The sequence below is a fragment of the Centroberyx affinis genome, unplaced genomic scaffold (genome assembly GCF_046629955.1).
Source record: "Centroberyx affinis isolate AG114_WGS23_722 - 3 ecotype Tasmania unplaced genomic scaffold, CSIRO-AGI_Caff_v1 ptg001146l_1, whole genome shotgun sequence".
In the NCBI taxonomy this organism is placed as follows: domain Eukaryota; kingdom Metazoa; phylum Chordata; class Actinopteri; order Beryciformes; family Berycidae; genus Centroberyx; species Centroberyx affinis.
Window position 1 is genome coordinate 140,889 of NW_027279680.1, and position 16,652 is coordinate 157,540.

General features: G+C 42.1%; 1 protein-coding gene across 1 annotated transcript in view; it reads right to left on the reverse strand.

The window, feature by feature from the left end:
• Positions 1-3,394, reverse strand: part of vsnl1a (visinin-like 1a) — a 32,702-nt gene extending 29,308 nt beyond the window's left edge. Inside the window, exon 1 of the mRNA XM_071524087.1 lies at positions 3,290-3,394. The gene's annotated coding sequence lies outside the window, so the exon portion shown is untranslated. The remainder of the gene's footprint in view (positions 1-3,289) is intronic.
• Between the last annotated feature and the right edge of the window lie 13,258 nt (positions 3,395-16,652).

The window sequence follows — 16,652 nt, forward strand, 5'->3', positions numbered from 1 at the left end:
GCAAGTTGCTAACACTTTTCTGTTACAATACAGGCCGTCAGTCAAGATGGAATGAGCCTCAAGACAGCAGCTACAGCAGGAGACAGATGTGTCCCAGGAGAGCTGCGAGCACAAGATGCATCACAGTCTTGCCATCCATTTCAGTGTAGGTGCTTGTGCATGTGTGTGTGTGTGTGTGTGTGTGTGTGTGTGTGTGTGTGTGTGTGTGTGTGATAGAAAGAGAGAGAGACTGCATGTGCATTTATTTGTATTGTGAGTGTGTGTGTGTTTGTGCATGTGTGTGCTTCGGTATGTATCTCCCTGCATTCATCTGCGTCCGTGCAAGTGTGTGTGCTCCACGTGTTCGAATGCGTATGTATGTGTGTTTATTAAGTGTGTATGTTTGTGAATGTGTGTGTGTTGTCTTATGTGCTTGTGAGTGTCCACTGCATGCCAGAACTACAGAAATCATTAAAAATGTACTTAAAGTTTTGCTCATAAAACATTAAAAGGCATCATAAGCACATTGTAAGCATAAGCACCTTATAACCTCATCACATTATCAAACATGCTATCATGCACACAATGTACAAAACCTATGTATAATGTAGAAAGGGACTGAATACTTCCCGGGGCAACTGTATAACTAAAACAGTCTCATAACATAATCACACACGATTCATAATTTTTTTATAGAGCATGCAAATGTCTGATGTGGTAATAAAAGTTAGAATTGCGCATATTCACTTATATTTACAATGTGCATAAGATGCCTCACAATGCATCATAATGCAAGCGTTACTCATTACTCAGTCTGCCTTCATTCATACAATGGGCAGCAGATCTGTATTCTGTCTGTGTGCTGCAGGCTTTTAAAGTGTTATGTCTTCAGAGGCGACCTGCCTTAAAGTCACAATGGAACAAAAACTGACTTTTTTTTCATATTGTTAGCTAATTCTCCATATCGTAATGTAGGCTACAATTGCTTTTTCTTGCATTTTTATATCATAATGCCATTGCTTTTACTTCTTGGAAAATAACATATCTGAAGTGGTTTCTTCCTGGCATACCAGTAGCTGCCATCATATAAAGCCTGCTGCAACTTCACAACTTTCAAATAGACATGAGTGACAACATAGCAGGTGGTGCATTTTTGGGTTTTCACTACTGAAAACCCTATTTCCTTTTCCTAAACTTGGTCCTGGTAGGGACTCAGTGTCTTGTTCAAGGAAACTCCAGCAGGGAGGGGGGCTTGAACCCGGGTCATCTGGTTGAAGGATGGCCTCTCTAGTGACTTGTCATCGTAGGTTTGAACCGGCCTCATAACATTTGTCACATGTCATCTCCCTACACATTTTCCAGCTCAAATTTCCATACTTTTTCCAGACCTTTGCGAATGTTGGCCTGCGTTCAACCTGATACCCACTGATACAAGCTGAGTGATATGATAGGCCACTACACTCTATAGCTGAACATAATGCTTCAGAACAACAAATATCACTATACGTGTATCGGGGCTGAGCAGCAAATATTTTTAAATCGTTTTTTGTGCAAGATCCCAATTTTTCAAGACTGATCAAATTCCTCTTCCACACTTTTCATTCCCGTGCCAATACCACACTTTCCACATTTTCAATTCCTGTCATTCACTCATCCCTCCTGTCACTCTCCACTGTTAACTATCTAATAATCAGAAATGCAATAAAAACAATCTTTGTGACTGTGAACAAAACCTCTGTGTGCTCCCAGTAGCCATCAACGAGTGCTGGATAGTCAGGCCAGAGGCGATAATGGTGAAATCCCTTCCCCATTCTCCAGCTTACTCAGGTACATTTTCATACAGATGATAGAGGGGAAAGTGCACTACTAGTAAAATGTGAATGAGAAGAATTATGTTGTAATTAATTGCAAAACAGGACAATATACAAGAAAACTGTGTGATTTGAGGGGGATGCAGAGGAAAGACACCCTCCTTAGCACAAAAATATTGTTCATTCTTGATTTTATGCATCAGTTACTCATATCTCCTAAAAACAGACCATCATTACATAATCAGCTAATGCCAGTGCTTTATTATAGCTTGAGAGAGATGAGCACCATCACATAGCACCCAGTCTGGGACAGCATGCACTGGGTCTGTCTGCAGTGCATTGCAGAGCACCATGCTGACTTCAGACCTGAGTCATAGCCCTTTGTCTTGTAGTCCAGTGGGGCCACACCAGTGCAAAATAACACCACTCACAGCTACTGTTGCGTATCAGCGGCGTGGTATCGACTGTCGGAGACGCAAAGGTATATTGTCAAATGAGTAATTTTACAGTCCTGTGAACAACCAGCAGATCTGCCCCTGAGCCAGGCGTATTACGTAACACTATGTCCCTTTACCATCGTTTTCCAACAGGGGGATGACCTTGAGAGGCAGGCAGAGCCCCGGCCGAGCCGAGCCGAGCACGACACCACCAGAGAGGAAAAAATGGTGCAATTTAAGGGTTTGATTGAATAGATTTGGATTGATTTGAATTCTGCTGTCCAAAAAATCTGAGGGGGGTGTGGGGAGGGAGAGGGGGGTACTAAAAGCACAGAGAGCTGGATAAGATGTGGTCATGCCTTCGTTTGCAAAAAGTAACCTATTGGTGGCAATAATGTGCTTCCCAGTGAGGATGCTGTAGGTTGAGGAGACCCCCGCCCACCCCACTCTCCACTGTCCCCACCCCACTCACCACTCCCCCCACCCCCCCTCTCCCCCGCCTCCAACATCAGCACCACGGACCAGCAGCAGCCAAACTACGAGGATGTATCACACCACATCGTGCCACATCGTGTCAAAACACACCCACCCACGCAATATCCAAACGCCTAACCTAGAAACTGCATTGATCATCATCACACAAATTAATGAGCCAATCGCCAAAGATGACCAATCGATCCGTCTCGGTCTCTTCACTTTTGTCACTGCATCGAAAGCCTCATACATGTGGAAGCAATGAGACAAGCCCTGTTTATTTAATGCTAATTAACTGCAATTTTTCGTGCAAAACATGCAAATGTTGTGGGGTAACGCTAACAGAGCTGCAGAGGCGAAATTGATCTGTGATATATTTCATTACTTTAATTTAGTTCTCACTAATACGGACCTCATCCCGCCAATAAATCCATAAATTGATCTTTTGAAAGTAAATGGACGATGCACCATGTTGCATCATGAAGAACCTATAGGCTACATAAAACAACCTGATAAGTCCATGCGTAAAAGATGTGTATTTTTTTGTTTCCATGCATAAAATTAATCCTAAAACACAGAGCATCCTACCTTGCGAGAGTGCGAAGTCAACGGGAGAAGTCCGGTCTGTTGTTTGGAGTGGATAAAGCCTGCGAGGACGGAAAAAGACGCAATTCAAACGCTTGAAGCTGCTCTTCTGTCGACCCTCTTGGATCTTGAGATGTTAGTTTTCTTCCGTCTTATGTTTTCTTTTCTTCTTTGCAGGAGAAAAGTCAGCCTGCACGAAAGTCACCGGTGCCGTCCGTAGGATGCTGCAAAACACACTGCTGCTGATACTAAGTAGTGAGAGGAGTGTGCATCTCTCTCTCTCTCTCTCTCTCTCACTCTCTCTCTCTCTCTCTCTCTCTCTCTCTCTCCCTCTGTATTGCATGGCAAGGCGAGAGGATCCGTGTTTTAGTGGAGTGAAGCACTATAGGACAAGAATGATATTGACACAAACACTACATCCATAACACTGCTGTGCCAATTTCTGCTGAAAACACGGCCAATTAAGCAGTTTTTAATCTATTTTAGCACAGAGCCAAATATACTCGTCTTCTAAACCAATAATTATAATGGGACTCCATCAGGATCAGGACTAAACAACAGGCAAAGTGGATGCTGCAGCTCTATAATTTCGCGCCAGTTGGTTTCAGCACCGCAGGTAGCAGAACTAGCTAGCTGAACTGATAGCTGTCATAAACTGGCTAACCAGCTTAGTTTGATAGCTCTAATAGCTGGCCAGGCTTAATTTAAAAGGTGAGTAGTAGGAATGATAAATAAAGAATTAAGAGACATAAAGGACAACTTTTAAAAAGCTGGCTCTTTAGCTAATTTCAGAGTATTTAATGGAAGGTAAACCCACCTGAACTCAGTTTACCTAGCTAACTTTTTGTTGCAGAATAGAGCTTTCTTACCGTTTTTTTTATTTTTTTTATTTTTTTTAGGTAACGGTAAGTTAGATATAAATTAGTTAATAGTATTCTTCATAGTACGTAGGATCAATTTGACGTAAGTTATATGAAAGGAGTGTCTTTTAAGGGGGAAACGAGTAAATGAATGCCTTTCCGAAAATAACGTTATAACGTTAACAGATTTGTGTTTGTTGGTGATTTAGCTAACAGACCACAGCTAGCATGTCATGTTTACACCAGCAAAGCTAGCAAATAACTTAAGAAATGCTTAAAGTACACTTTCACAAACCAGAAAATTCCACATTTCAGCTGTAGGTTGAAGGTAGGATGTAGGTTTGTTTAGCTACTTGCAGATACAAGATATTATCTGTGAATTTACTTTTTCTTAACAAGCTAGCATAGTTTAGCTAGGAAAATGAGAGAGATAAGCCGGTCAGGTGACACAACACACAAGCTTTATCTTGTCCATAAAGCAGTCAAAATCAGTTTTAAGTCAGATTTACACTAACATTTACTGGGAATTTGCCTTGTTGAGTTGATACACTTAATAAATACAGCAAAATATAGAGGGATAATTTATGAAGTAGAGGCTGTCAACAGGAGACTAGTAAAAGGAGAAGACAAGGTAATATAGCAGTAGTTATACTTGGTATATTGTACACAATATACACAGATACAATATTACAATTTAAACAATGACCCAAGTGAAAATACAGGTCTGTTTTGCTGGAACATTTATAAACATGCCCAGTGTGTGTGACACCCAGAGTGGCCTAGTGATTAGAGAGTCTTCCCAGTAACAGAAAGGTCACATCCCATCAACACCCGTGTGTCCTGAAGCCCTGCCTGCTCACTTATTTTAAGTCACTGGATATGAGCATCAGCTAAACACCTAAAATGTAAACTAACCTTTTACACCCTCAAAATATGTGGGATTCTCACTTTTAGCTTGTCACATACTGTCTCGAAAAGTTTGTGAAGCATGAGAGTGAACAGTTGTCTTCAGTCCAAGCAAAGTGTGGTGGAAATATTTCATGAGGGACTACTCTTTGTACTACAGTCACAAAGTGAGGAAGTAATGCAGAAGTGGCTGATGGGTGACAGCACAAGTCTGCAGTGTGTCTTGTAATCTCCTATTCTGTCGGCTAGTGTCATCCTGGCATCCTGAATATTGAATAGACTTCATGCTGTGTAACGTTCTGTTCAGGTGTAGTAAATCCGCTAACTGAATATTATGCTGTTGGGTCCCATTTTCCCTTTGAAGGTTCGCCGTGGGATTCCTTTCATGTGTTGGAGACTCAGCTTTGGTCTCAGGTGAGTTACTGTACCCATAATGGACTCATACAACAAAGCATGTGTCTCTGTTAATGCATATGGAAATATAGATTGTAGCACAGACTGAAGTTTACAAGTTTTTTTTTTAGTTGGCGGCATCTCAATGCTTAGGCACGCATACTGTTTGTGGTTGTAATAATCATATTAAAAGAAGCAAAATCCATTACACTTTTTCCTTCGAATCAGTATTAGATTTAGACATTTTTTCTAGTTTGAAATGTAGTCTGTTTCTTTTAACATGGCCTAGGTTTTTTCTAAAAATGTAAATTTGACTTGAAACTGTGTTATTTAGCAAAAACAAAGCTATGCATTTGAGAGTGGCAGTTCTTGACGTGATTGTGTTTTTTTTTTTTATATGATCTTGATCTGAGCAGCGTGGCCTTCAGATGCAGTGTTCACACTTGGGCTGTTTTGATTTTAGGTTTAGCAGATAGAAGAGAATGGATAAAATCACACAAGAAGTTATCAGCCCGCAAACTGAGAGCGAGCCTACCTCACCACTCTCTCCCAAACGACCAAGGACAGATTCCATGATGACAAACCACCACAGTGGAAAAATCTGTTTTGAGTTTCCAGAGCTTTTGACGTTTCGGAAAACTGAAGGCTCTGCATCATCGCTGAATACTTTCCAGAAGAATACAGGCTTAATATGCACAGCAGAATGTGGGCGTGAGGATATACAGCATGAAAAATATCAACGTGACGACACTGAATTGAATGTCACCCCCATGACTAAGGTGACTACTTCACACCCTGACGATAATACACACACAGGATCGTCTGAAGTCTGTTTTATCACAGCTGAGAGACACTTCCTACATCTGGGGAAAGATGAGGAGCTTCCAGTTATTGAAACTGACAAGCTCAGCTCATACCCGGGAGATGATGCAGGAGGTGTGTTAGCAGAGTTTCACACTTCAAATGACACAAGAGCTGATACTTCCACTCGCCATGATTGCGAACGGCTGGGGAAATCACTTGAACACGACCCCCCTGGTGGTGGCAGCCTTCCTTCTGGATATGATGAAGATAGAAGGCAGGGGCAAAATTATGCCAGTCAAATCCAAGCAATTACCCTTGGTTTGAGTGAGCATGAAGAGGTCAGATGTCCAACTGATTGTGACTATGAAGATGCGCTACATGACGTAGATATTTATAATACAACGGGCAAATCTGCTGAAGTTGAAGCGAGTAATCAGAAGCAGGATGAGCAAGGATTTGGTGAGAATATCTTCCTCAACAAGGAAGAAGAAGAGGCCAGGAGCCACACATCTCCCAGTGATTATGGAGGCTCTAAATCATCCCACTCTCACGCTGAAACGAGCCCCTCTGGGAACTTGGCAGAAGCAAGAAAAACTGACCAAGAAAATTTAGCGAGATGGGAGAGTGATGTAAAAGAAAATGTAGCTGTCTGTGATGGGGAAACAAAAGGCCAAGTTAATGAGACTGGCATGAGCAGTAACTCCAACCCTGGTGCTGCTGAATGTGCTGAGGGATCAAGTGTTTCTTGTGATGTGGTATTAGCCAGAAATATTATGGGTTATTGGACTGAGACCAGTGCGAGTCTTGAAAATGATTACCTCTGTGGTGCAAGAGGGGGGCATGCTGCTGGCAAGATGATAGCTGAAGCTTGGAGTGAAATGGCTGATCACACAACAGAGACTCCAATGCCTGCAAGAATCAGTCAAGAGCCTGTTGAAGGAGATAATGATGCAGGCGCTTTCAGTGTAATTGACCCAGCAATCTGGAGTGAAACTGACAGGGAGGCTGAAGAGAAACACTGTAACTCGGAGAGCGCTGCAGGTGTAGAATTATCTCCATCAATAAGAAACTCCACTGTACAAAAAACTCCTCTTCCACTGTATTCTAATGTCAGTCCACCTGAAAACAACACAAAGGAGCTTTCAGCTTCTGACCTGAACAGACATTTTAATAACCGCAGCAGAGCGCAGCAGTGCAAAGGTGAAAAAGAGGACACATGTCAGTCATGCACAGAACCGCAGCCTTGCTCCATCCCCACCATTGAGACACATGACAAGACAGGCAAGGAGGGGATCTGTCATTGGAAATCCAGTCCCAGCAGCAGTCCATGCAGCCCCGCAAAGCCTTTTACCACTGGGGACGAAAGAAAAGAAAGCCCACCTGATACCGTGGGACACCTGTGGGAAGAGCAGTATCAAGCTGGCTGCTTTCCCATCAGCCTAGACCACCTGAAGATACAGGAGGTGGAATATTCAATGACTGAAATTGCAACGATGGATGAGACAACAGAGGGAAAGGCAAGAAAAGAAGTGAGAAGTTTTGGAGGAGAAATTAAAAATGATGCTCATGTTAACTTGGTGAAATCAGAGGATGGACTGCTGCAACAAAATAAACAACACAAAGCAGACATGACTGAAATCTCAACTGGCAATTGCATCAGCGACTGGACAGAGGGTAAAATGATTAAATGTGGCAGCAAATCAACACTACCAATTGAAGATGAACTAGGCATCCTGCTCAGTTGTTTCCCTGATTACCGACACAGAGCTGAGACGTTCATGGTTGAAAATAAAGATGAACCTTTGTCCTCCCTCACTTCTCTTCCACCGTGTGATGCAGTTGTGCCCGGTCCACACGATTTAAGCCATGGATGCTATTCACAAAATGCTGATAACCCCACAGCTCAGCACTGTACTGACAGATTTTCCCCAGTGCCATCTGCCTTCGCTTTCCCTGACCGTGTGCCTGGGGGTTTTGACACTTTCGAAAAGGTCCAGCTCCTGCCAGATGATGATGTTGGTGGCCAGGGTCACAGCCCTCTCCTCACCAGCTTGTCCGGGCAGCTGTTGAAAACATCCCAGCGACAACTTCACCACTCCATGCCAGGGGCAGAGAGCGGTGACCATAAGGAGATATCAGAAGAGGAGGAGGGAGAGGAAGAAGAGGAGGTGGAAAAAATTGAGGGTCAAGCTGAGAATATGGGAAATGGAAGTTTTAACAGCGGAACCAGGTCCAATGAAGACCCCGATTTTATCTGGACAACACATATCCCTGCTCTAATAAGACCAGAGCAACAGCCCGGTAGTCAATCAGCCCCTGATTTCTGTGGACACTTCCAGGGTGACTTAAACCCTCAGTTGATGCTCTCCACTGTTTCCACTGAGAGACACAATCCAATCTCTGAGGCGAACGACTACCCTAAGTTTGAGATGAAGGAACACTTTGACATGGTCTTAGAAGAGCTGAGCTTGTATTTTGAGATCAGTACAACCAATCTTTCAGAAGACAGGGTGTCATCACCCGAACAATGCAGTGTAATAACTGAACCCCAGGATGGAAACACATCAAACTGCAGAGAGTGCCTCAGCAGCCCAGCAGAGGAACGCCACAGAGACGCATCATCAGGTAGCTGTGCAAGAATATACATACAGCATTTACTTTACAATGCACAATGGGTAAATTCAGCCACTTAATCTGATTGACTCGTTACAATAGGGCCGGGCGATAATACAATATTATCGTTTATCATCTTTCAGTGGAATCATATTGTGATCATATGAAGGTATTTTGATATTGTGACACACATTTCTGCTGTCTAAACTGATGATGACAAGCAAATTTGACTTAAAACTCTCATAAAATAAGGTATGGTAGGAATATTATTTGAATATTTCTGTTTTGTTTGACATCACACCTAACAGCACCATTTGGTTCAATGAGATGAACATTCATTTGATTATTTAACGTGATTTTGCATACATGAACCATATCGTGATATATATTGATAGCGAGAAAAATCCTTACGATTATCATGATATTGATTTCAACCATATTGCCCAGCCCTACGTTCCAACTGTGCTGATAATTCAGCTATAGCAGGAAACACAGTTGGAACAAATCTTTGACCAATCAGAGTACTTACCTACCCATGTTTCATGGATTGGTATGCCATATGTCTTCTCAACATGTTTTCTAACACTTTTATTATTATGTATGTACCATAGACTGTAAGGTATGAACACTACTTTTATGAAAACCTTTCAGACGGTACACACTATGTTGGCAACCATTGTATAAAAGCCGTAATGCCCTTTAGGACAGTTTTTCTATGGTATTGGTACTTGGTTGTGCTGACTAGTCTATCACCATCGTACCCATAGTCACAGTAAAGAACATCAACTCAGATATTATTGCTATGTTCAGCAGCAATTTCCCTTCCCTGCTAGAAAAATGTACTGTCAAGGGAAATAAAGATTCATCATCTAGCCCTATTACTCATAACAAATAGGATAGGATAATTCCAGTACAATATACTCTATCATACTGCATGTATCCATATAACAGGCATTTTCAGTACCACAGTACAGCAGGTACTGAAATTGATGGCGGAAATAGGTCTGGGAGCAAATCCTACGTTGAGCAATGTACAGTAAATTATCTGTACACCCTGCTGCTCCCAAACATTTTAGAGAGAACACTGTGCTCATGTCACTGAAGCAGGGTGCAGTACGTTTTCAATTCAGCCAATTTAGGAAAAAGATTTTTCTTCAAAAATTCAAATATTGCAAAACCATTTGGGCATGAGAGTTATCATACATAGTTCAGAGGGAATGTCTTTAGAAATTGAACTCCTCTTTACATTTTGAATCAAATGAACTGAAAGCCAAGCCATCACCTTTTGATTCAGTATACAACGCTCTCTCCCCTAAAGTTAGTCTCTTTTGCCCTTGACTGATTCACTGTGTAATATGGATTTCACATTAAAAGATGACGCAAAATAATAGGCTGTCAGGTTTTTGATTGCTCATCTTTATTAATACCATGCTTGACCACATTCAAACAATGACACCAGCAAAAAGAAAACACCAAACTCAGCTCTCTGTCCTAATAACTTTTGACTGCATTGTGTGACGATATGTTGTTGCGTGCCTATCATTTAGATGACGATGATGATGGCGATGAAGACCGCAGCCTGGAAATCTGTGGAGCTGATCCAGTGGTTTCATGTACTGCTTTGGGCTGTGACCGCGAACAAGAAGTGCCCCTTGACTGCAGCCACCAGTGCCAGGAAGCGTCCATGTACTCTTCAGAGAAACACAAAGGTTCAGTTTCTTCAATAAAAAAAATTCTGCCACTGTTAAAAAATGTGACAGACAAAAAACAGACATAATTTAGCTTAATATCTCCCCCAAAAAACAAACAAGTGTAGGGCCAATGCTTAGAAATAGCACAGTTATTATGATAAAGTACCCAAAGGAGAATGGATTCAGGAATGAAAGCTGCACTGGATCTAAAACTGGTTCCAAAATGGGGACAGATGCAGAACCAAAACCAGAATGAGTGGGGGCAAGAGAAAAGAGAATTTCCTTATGGGGATCAACAAAGTTTCACAATAACCACTATTGGAAAAGGGAGTCAAAAAGAGTAAAAACTAAACTTAGAATAAAGGAATAGCAACCTGAAAACTTTTCAAGGGATGAGGTGTCAACTCATAAACACAATAGGAAAGTTTCAGCCCTTTAAAATGACCAGTCTGCATTGTGATGAAAAACATGTCCATTATTTCAACCAGACTAACTGTTCTTTTGTTCTAGTTGGGGCTTTTTGTGACTAACACTGTTTTTGCAGAAATGCTTGATGATAGACTTTAAAAGGTCAGGTGGGCTAATTCAGTAAGGAAATACAATTACTTTTATTGATTTTTCTTTTCAAATTGACACAGCTTCTTCTCATGAATGTGCAAATATCCATTCAGCTACCTCAATAAGCTACAGCTGAACAATAACGCCGCTATGAATGCAAAAATGTTGTTTAAGGGTAAACAGAGCAACAAATAAGACAGAATTATCCTGTCTTTCCTGACTGTCACTGACTGTCAATATGTGCCTTTCAGAGTCCAGGGAGATGGAACAGAAAAGCAAAATATGGGCTCCCTCCTTCACATTTCAACCATTCCTGGAGCAACTGAGCCATAGTAAGTTTCATAGTGTGAGGGCAGACAAGAGACTAGAATGCTACTGAGCTTCTTATTGATGAAAATGACAGGGTTGGGTGCTCTTTGGATAAAAAGTATCTTCTGTTTTCAAGAGAAAAAAGACAGGCCTCTCCAAAATCATTTGAAAGGTCTTTAATCTCTTGATATATTGTAATGAAAGACCTGTAATGGTCTTTTTTTTGTACTGAGTTGATAAATATCAACTACAGCATCAGATCAGTGCAATTATATCATAAATCTAAATCTAATCATGGCGAACCCATTCGGTTGTGTAATCACTCCGTACTTTGTCATTTCTACATCCATTTGTAGCACAAGATACAACGTATTGTAGTAGGGTATGAGTCACTCGTTTCGGCTTTATTTGGTAGTATATAGTAGACAGTGACAGGAAAGTATCTATAAAGGCTGGAGACATCAGAGAGAGACAGATAGATTTATGTGTGAGAACAGGTACAGAGAGTAAACCGTAGTACAAGCATAGTAGTAAAGTAACTACATGTTTTTTTTAAGAATACAGTAGAAATTCTAAATGGTGGTTGGATACCAGCCAAAGTAGCTGGTTAAGTAGACACATTTACAGAGAGACAAGGAAGGATCTCTGCACACTGAATAGCCTATATAATTTCACAAAATATTTAGTAGACAAATTTACCAGCCACAGACAAAATTTACCACCATTTGTCTTGTTGGTAGCTAGTCGTAATTTCTCACAGTGGTTAAAAGTACAATGTGTGGTCTTCTCTTGCTGCATCCAGTTTCATAATTCTCTTCTCTTCATTCTTCTCTAAAGCAAAGTGTGTCAGGAGTAAAGCAAGCTGGCCACAGAATAGAATAGGAGAGGAGAGTCAGTCTAATAGTGTTGTTACGTCCCGCAAACCTTGAGATGCAATGTGCTCACCGTGTCAGTTTGGGTAAATAGTCAGTCTAATAGCATGGTTATGTGCTGCGTACATTGAGAAGCATTGTGTTCATGTTGTCAGTTTGGGTAAATTGCCTAAAAGCGTGGTTACATCCTGCCTGGCAAGGAAAGGCACTATGTCAATTTGTGGGTCTTAATTCACCAATGTATCCTCACAACCATTCAAGATATAGCAGAAAACAAAACCCAGCTCAGCGGGGCTTTGTGCCAAAAACAAATCCATACCCTGCAGAGTAGTGATGCTCGGGTCAATCCGAAACCTGCGGGTCCCGCGGGTTTATCCGCGGGTTTATCCGCGGGTTTATCCGCGGGTGGGGCGGGTTAGGGTCGAATTATGATGATATTGAGATCGGGTCGGGCGGGTGCGGGTCAAATGGGCTACACACAGTACACACACACAATGTAATTCTAGACTAAATTTCAATGGGTTTAGTTAGTTAGTTTAGTGACACGAGTCTTTGGAAAATTACCTGGTTTCCTGATCATCTATTGTTTTTTTTTCGGGTTCGGGTCGTTGTTTTATGTGTATGAAAATGGGTTGGGCGGGTTCGGATACGTTTATGTGTCGGGTCAGGCGGTCGCGGGTTGAAAAAAACCTGTGCATCACTACTGCAGAGGCTGAAGTCTCTAAGAGGGAGTATATAATATAATATAATATATAATATATATGAGTTAAAAGGGGTTAGGCGTTGGCAGCCATGCAGGGATGTTACATGCTGCCTTGTCATATTTTTGCGTTGCTGTGTTCTTGCGTGCAGGACAGCCAGAGCAGGCCAGGAGACTGGAGCCTCTGAGAACCTGCACACGGCCCATCAGGGTTGGACTCTCAAGGAGGGCCAAGACCAAACACCTGCACTGTCCCCATCCCTACAAATGAACAGGAGGGTGCTGGAGCATCAGAAGCACAGTCAAGGTGTTGTGCGTATGAATGAAAATTAAGCTCAAGGTAAAACTTTTTATTTTGCTTTATGAATTTTTTCCCTTCTAGAATTTCAGGCTTTGTTCTGATTCCTATTCATTTTTCAAAACCTCTATTTAACCGCCTGGTTCATATTCACATATTCATCATTACATCATTACTCATTACATCATTACATTATACATTCTACATTCACATGTGGGAGCAATCCAGTACAACCAGAGTTTTCTACTGTTGCCCACCGAGCAGCTGTACTGCAGTTGGGGTTTAAGTGCCTTGCTCAAGAACACTTCAACAATAGCTGTTGAGGGAGGGGAGAGTGTTTCTCATTTGCTTTTCGTATCTAAATTTCCCCAGCTGGGATTCAAACCAGTGACCCTCTGCTGTCTCTAGGCTAAGATTCTGGTTTTACTACATTTCCCCTTCCCCATTATTTCTTGTTTTTTTATTTGTCCTGATCACAACCCTGACTGGAAAAGCACCTTGGGATAACAGTGCATATGAATATATATGAAATTTTTCACAGCAAGCAGGCACAATGTTTGCTGCCGCATTCATTCAAACTCTGTTACAAATATTTATACTGTTGGTTGCAGTTTTAGACTATTTATACCTTACTCTTAGAACTAGTTTAACAAATTTTACACTATTTATAATATACAGTATATTCAATTTTGATTGTTGTTTGTTAGTTTTGATTCATTCTTAAGTGTTGGGTGTATTCATACAGTATGCTACTCGCTCCTGTTGTGTGTGGGAGTATGCAGTCAGGGTAAATGATTTGAGATTGTTGTGTTGTGTGTTCTGTTCTCACCATTAAATGGTCTGATATGTATGCAACATATCCTCAAGCAGTTCTGTGGGAGGCTTCGGAGTTGAATTTCAAAAAGGCTTGTTCCCCAGAGAATAAAATATGAATTGCACATATAACATTTGTTTTTCATACAGATACAGTACATGACTCCTATCTTGAGGCAAAACTTAAATACATGTTCGTTGTTGTGACAAACGGTGAGCGTTTAATTACTGTTAAGATGTTGCATCATTCAGTAAAAGCAATGGTACTCAACAAAAACTAATTTGTCTAACTTATGTTTGTCGGCTGTGGGTCATATGTGCCTGTCATGTGTTTCTGAACCAAACGTGTTTATCCATTGTTTATTATGTTAAAGATATACTATGTAAGAGTTATGTAAAATAGCACCCCCTGCAGGTGCAAAGATGATGATGGAAGAAGATGATGAATCTAAATCAAAACAAAGACAAAACCTGCCTCCACCCCCTTTTCCAAGCAACACTGACAACACAAATCAGTGAGGATTAGTATATTTTTGATAGGACTAACCAGCTGTGCTTTTCCTTTATCAGGCTCAGCCCTGCACAGCTCAGCATGGCCTGGTTATAAATATTGTAAATAGACTAGGCCTAGACTAGTTTCCCTAATAGCAATACTCCAGATGACAAATGTACCAGTCTAGGTCAAAAAAAGGCTAATTCAGCATCAGTTTTAATTTCTTCGGTCTGTCTCAGCTTCCTCGTCCTTTCAATAGCAATACTAATGTTTATTCTTGTTTTGACCTTGCTCTATTAAAGGCAATTTAGGAGGCATACCAGAGTTGTTGGTCTTGGGACTGGCTGCTCCACCATATTTTACAGTACGCACCTGTCACTGGGGGAGGCGGAGCTGGTTGAGCCGAGGGAGGAGGGGCTCCAGCTATTGGGGAGGACTTTTAAGGAGGCCGTAAAAAATACAGTGTATTGAACTGAATACAGGGGACAACAGCAAACCAGATGAAGACTGGAAATTGTAGAAGTAGAAATTAGATTAAAGTGAAAATCTTACATAGACTGCCTTTAACATAAGCCTTCATCGCCATAGAAACGCAGTACCTCATTGAATGCTTGGCTCTCTTCCGAATGCAACAAGTTGACAGCCACATATTGATTTTAGCCTCGACTCAACACTCGCACCTGAGACAAACTTCTCTCAGTGCAAAGACTTTTAGATGTGTAGCCCTCTACTTTGGGTGGTTTTACTAGTATTAGCAGTCGACACTGGAGTAGACGCCTCAGGTCAAGTGATAAAGATGGCATTAAGAGTAGCAGTTGGGTTTGTTTACCTGCGATACACAGCTCCTTAAACGTGAACTGAATAGATGTCCTTTTATTCTTAACTCAGGCTGTATTTTCCAGAACATCGATCCGATGGACAGAATTGAGGAAAGTCAACATTGTGATGTATTTTGATTTAAAGCTACAATAAGCAACTTTTTGACATTAGGTAGGCATCCGTCCATCAGTGCTGACGATGGATTGCGCCTGAAGGGTCGTCAGTTTTTGTTGCAGCGGCGATTGTGGCTGTGCAGCCCCACTCTGGAGTGGCAGTCTCTTCTGCAGTTGGTGCAGACGAATGGAGAGGGGCCTGGCACAGGAGTGGGGGCTGCTGCTCGCAGTTTCCTCTTCTGTCTCTTCTCCTGCAGTAAGGAGGAGCGCCTCTCCTCAGCGCAGCGAGTTCCTGCAGCGACAGTCTGTCTCCAAACGCTGCGGTCATTTGTGGCTTCCTCTCAGTTGTTGGGGTCGATGCCTGCCTGCTTCATGTCGCGTTTGCAGACATCCTTGAAGCGCAGGCACGGGCGACCAGCAGGCCTGGAGCCTGTCGACAGCTCACCGTACAGGACGGCTCTGGGGAGCCGACTGGAGTCCATCCTGTGGACGTGGCCAAGCCAGCTGAGGCGGCGCTGACTCAGCGTGGCACACATGCTGGTGCAGTGAGCACGTTCCAGGACTTCCGTATTGGGTACTTTCTCCTGCCACGTGATGCCCAGGATGCGACGTAGGCATCGCAGGTGGAAGCTGTTCAGCCGTTTTTCTTGTCTGGTGTGATGTTTGGGACATTTTGGGGCTCATACCATTTGCTGTGGGCGTGGCAAACGGCAAGCTCCAAATGGCAGCAAGAGGTAACTGTTAAACTGAAAAATATGAACTTCAACACCCAGAAATCATATAGCATGACGTAAACTGCGCACAGCACGCACATGTTTACCAATCCGGCTGGTCTTAATCACTGTATAGGAAAGAATACTGAAGGGACGAGAGATCCAGCTTTCTCTGGACGGAGTGCTCACTGCTGTTTGGAAGTCAATTTGTATTTTACTCTTAAGTTTTGATTTGTCACCTCCTGTGGGCGGAGAAGTGTCTAAACCCAATGCCAGAATTTCATTTGGGCAAATAGGGCAAAACTACAGAGTCTCAGTTTGGGGGATGGGACGCTCCTCTCTGTGATTAAAGCTGATAAGACAGGTGCATTTTTACATTAAAATCTTGCCTAGTATAGCTTTAAAATAATA